Source organism: Mesoplodon densirostris, chromosome 11 (genome assembly GCF_025265405.1).
Source record: "Mesoplodon densirostris isolate mMesDen1 chromosome 11, mMesDen1 primary haplotype, whole genome shotgun sequence".
Classification (NCBI taxonomy): domain Eukaryota; kingdom Metazoa; phylum Chordata; class Mammalia; order Artiodactyla; family Ziphiidae; genus Mesoplodon; species Mesoplodon densirostris.
In genome coordinates this window covers 79126823-79131338 of record NC_082671.1, presented here as the reverse complement: position 1 = coordinate 79131338, position 4516 = coordinate 79126823, and the positions used below count along the sequence as shown (strand labels likewise).

Below are 4516 nucleotides of genomic sequence, written 5' to 3'. Positions count from 1 at the left end.
TGAAAATAAAAGGTCCAAAATTATGAAAACATATGAGCACAATGACAACTTTCTTAAACACTGTGAGTTACTATCCATATCATTACATAATTTAATACTTTCTCCAAGATGGATTCCTTTAGAAACTAGAACATGCCTTCTCCATTTTGGGATCCTTTCAACCAAACACAGTTATTAAGTGAGAAAATGAATGAATCACTCTCTCTCTCTTTTTTTCTTTACAGGGGAAAGCGCGAACGCAGTCCCGCACTACCACAAATTATGCAGTCGAGTTTACCACGTTTGGGGATATTGCAGGGTTCAGCACATCCCGAGTGCAATGAGTAAGTCTTGCCCTGGGAAAACCACCTTCGTGATCACGGTATCTCCCCTGCCAGGTAAGTATTGAATCACTCTCTTGATAACCCCAGGAGGTAGGCAGGGTATATGGAATACATATATTACAGATATATTTTGTGTGTGTGTTTAATATATACATACAAGTCAAAAAACCCCATAAGTATAAGAAGTAGAACTCTGGCCAAATCTTTCATTATCCCCTTTAGAAACATTATACAGGTATTGTAAATCTCCACCTTTGAAGCAAAGTAATGCCTTCTTTTTAATAATACTCTGGCAAACATACCCATGAGTGTTTCCCATTCTTCTCTGTCTTTGACCATGCCATTTCATAAGACAAGAAGAAGAAAAGACTTATTTAAGCACCTGGATGGAAAGCAATAGCTAATCCACTTTTTTCTTTTTGAAAATATAGAGTTAGTATTTGTGAGAGTTTGGGTCAAATGGGACTCGTAAGCACAGGGGGCAATCACGTCTACATTTCATGCTGAATTTGGTTCTGGCTGTGGAGTGTTTGGGGCTGTGGGTTGGTGGGAGGAATGTAGCATGTTCTGTTTTTATCAGTCTGCTCCATAGGCTATGGCAGGTGTGGAGATTACTTTCCAATAATTCCTGGAAGAAATATTCCCCCACCTTCACAGGAACTTGCCATCTGGCTCTGAGGGCCAGAGATAATTCAGCTTCTAAATGAGCTCAGCTTCAGGTCCTCCTGAGCAAAAATTGATAAATGAGTGAGATTACACTGTTTTAGGGCAGTGTCAATAACACACCAGCATTTGGTCACTCAGGTGCCTTCAGAAAAGAAAGTAAAGCTTTTATTGAATTAACCTATCTCAAATTCAAATGCATTATATAAGGGCTTTGGGGAAGGATTTGCCAAGCTTTATGAAGGCTACATAGAAAAATTAAAAATACATTTGCATAGTATGTAGATCTTTTGTATGCAAACTTTGGTCTCATAAAGTAAAATGCCAGAGTCAATTTTGGCCTTGTATACTCTAAAATGAATAATTTTACCCATGAAAATTTTCTTCCCAGGAAAAACGGTGGCTAAAGCTGAAAATTTACTAAGCTGCCTGGATAATAAGCTTTGTGACTTGAGAAAATGTAGGTGTAGCCATCAAGCAAAGAGAAGATACAAAGCTGTGACATGAACAATTTAGACCAGAAGACAAAACTTTGAGAAAAAGAGATCCTTTTCCTCCTGCTCTAATTATCTTAACCAGTTGTCAAAATGGTAAAACCGATCAGATAATACCTTAAGTCTCCATTTGATTTTGACCATGTGGGCATAACTATCTTGGGATGGTCGTTTTGTATAAATAGCATGAGGGTGAAGATAATTACAATTTGATGAGAAGAGAATGAGATACTTGGAATGCAAAGTATTCAGCATGGCCCGATTTCCCAGGGCCCCCTGAGATTATGTGTAGCAATGATAAGATGACATAATTAAATTAAGTGGCATGGCAATAAGTAAGAAAGTAAGCCCACAGACTCTGTCTCTTGGGAGAATGTCAGCTCAAACAGTTTTTTAAAGATGTCTTATTAAAAAGAGGGTGAATAAACTGGAGTTATCTCAGTTTGGGGAAATAAAACATAGTTTTCTTGGGAAAACAGAGTTTTCTTCTCTGGAGGAAGCACTGGGAGAAGAAAACCTCTTTGAGAGAGCAAAGAGTGTTTATCTCTGAAATAAAAAAAATGCAGAATTGGATAGGTGGAAAGTGAGGGGGCAATGGTCAACATGTTTTGGGAGTGCTTTTCCCTATAGAAGTCTCTTTTCTATCACTCTCTTCCCTGACAGACAAAACTAAGTGACCATGCTTGTACCGTGTCATACCCCCTGATTGGACCAGGATGGATACTTGCATTGGTGTCAGGAAGTCTATTGGGTGGCCTACAGCCAATCAAATTCTCACCCTTGAGAGAATTAACATCACACCAAGCTGGAGCAGAGTCAGTTCTGACCAAAACTAGATGCAAACCAAACTGAAGGAGGAGCAGAAGTGATGAGTGAAGTAGAAATGAGAGGAAGCGACACCATAGAGAAATGAATGGGGCAGACACCATGGAAGCAGAGCCCAGTTCCCAGCTCCTTCCCAGCGAGGCTCAGCTGATTCTAATTTCCTTTTTAAAGAACTATGCCATAAAAAGAAACGAAATTGAGGTATTTGTAATGAGGTGGATGGACCTAGAATCTGTCACACAGAGTGAAGTTAAGTCAGAAAGAGAAAGACAAATACCGTATGCTAACACATATATATGGAATTTAAGAAAAAACAATGTCATGAAGAACTTAGGGGTAAGACAGGAATAAAGACACAGACCTACTAGAGAATGGACTTGAGGATATGGGGAGGGGGAAGGGTAAGCTGTGACAAAGCCAGAGAGTGGCATGGACATATATACACTACCAAACGTAAAATAGATAGCTAGTGGGAAGCAGCCACATGGCACAGGGAGATCAGCTCGGTGCTTTGTGACCACCTAGAGAGGTGGGATAGGGAGGGTGGGAGGGAGGGAGACGCAAGAGGGAAGAGATATTGGAACATATGTATATGTATAACTGATTCACTTTGTTATAAAGCAGAAACTAGCACACCATTGTAAAGCAATTATACTCCAATAAAGATGTAAAAAAAAAAAAAGAACTATGTAAGAGTGCCTCTGATAACATTAATAATCCTGACTTCCCCCACTTTTCTTTTTATTTGAGCTAATTTTGGCAGGTTTTTGCTAGTTTTCAGCTAATGACTCCCTGAATAAGACAAAGTGTCTAAAGATAATATCCTTGGCATATGAAAACTATAGAAAATTGAGAATAAGGAAGGAAAAGATTTAATATTTATTTAAATATATTCCATGTACCAGACATTCTGTTAGGTGTGTAGTATTTTAATCTTTTTAGCAACTATATGCCTCAAGGACATTTTTATTTTAATCATATCGATAAAGCAGATGAGTTTCAGAGAGCTTACTTGATACACTTGCCTAAAGTCTCACAGAGTCAGGATATAAACTCAGCACTGCCTGGCCTCAGATGTCTTCCCTTCCACCGCCAGCAGACTTTGGAATAAAGCAAATATTGTTACCAGGTAACATCAAGACTCTTGAAAACAGTGAAGTATAAGTAGCCATATGTGATGGTTAATTTTATGTGTCAACTTGGAGGTGTTCCTGGATATGATTAACACTTAAACTGGTGAACTTTTTTTTTTTTTTTTTTTTTTTGCTGTACGCGGGCCTCTCACTGTTGTGGCCTCTTCCGTTGCGGAGCACAGGCTCCGGATGCGCAGGATCAGCAGCCATGGCTCACGGGTCCAGCTGCTCCGCGGCATGTGGGATCTTCCCGGACCGGGGCACGAACCCATGTCCCCTGCATCGGCAGGTGGACTCTCAACCACTGTGCCACCAGGGAAGCCCCTCTTTGCATTATTTTTCAGTGTTCACTATGAACTACAACAGACATCCTTAGCATTTCAGTTTACTGTGAGCTAATGTTGTATCTTCATGCAAAAGGTACACAATTGTAAAGATAAAATTATCCCTCCTACATGTTTTATGATACAGCTATGTTACTAATTCTATAATACAGAGCATACATTACTAACTACATACTACAATGTTATAATTTGGGGGTCAGTCACATAACTTTTTAAAGAATGTAAAGGGAAGGGTGTTTTATTGTTATTCCCATACTCACCATTTTCAGTTCTCTTCATTATTTCCTAAAAGTTATTGTTTCTATCTGACATAATTTTCCTATAGTCTGAGAATTTTCTCTTGCATTTCTTGTAGCATAGGTGTGCTACCAATAAATTCTCTTAGTTTTCTTCTATCTGAAAATGTCATTATTTTGCCTTAATTTTTTTAACATCCTTATTGGAGTATAATTGCTTTACAATGGTGTGTTAGTTGCCTTAATTTTTGAAGGATATTTTTGGTAGATATAAAATTCTGGATTGGCCTTTCTCCCAGTGCTTTAAAAATGTTCTTCTACTATCTCCTGGTCTCCATCATTTTTTTATGAGAAGTCAATGGTCACTCCAATCATCATTCCTCTGTAGCTATGTGTCATTTTCATCTGGCCTCCTTCAAGTTATTCTCTTTGAGTTTTCATAAATTTGCCCGTGATATCCTTAGATATGGTTTTCTTTTTATTTATCTTACTAGGTAT

General features: G+C 38.5%; 1 non-coding gene across 1 annotated transcript; it reads right to left on the bottom strand.

Moving 5' to 3' along the window:
* Window positions 1-221: 221 nt before the first annotated feature.
* On the bottom strand, window positions 222-385 carry LOC132499692 (U1 spliceosomal RNA). The gene has a single exon (XR_009533921.1). It is a non-coding gene; the product is annotated as a U1 spliceosomal RNA (small nuclear RNA).
* Between the last annotated feature and the right edge of the window lie 4131 nt (window positions 386-4516).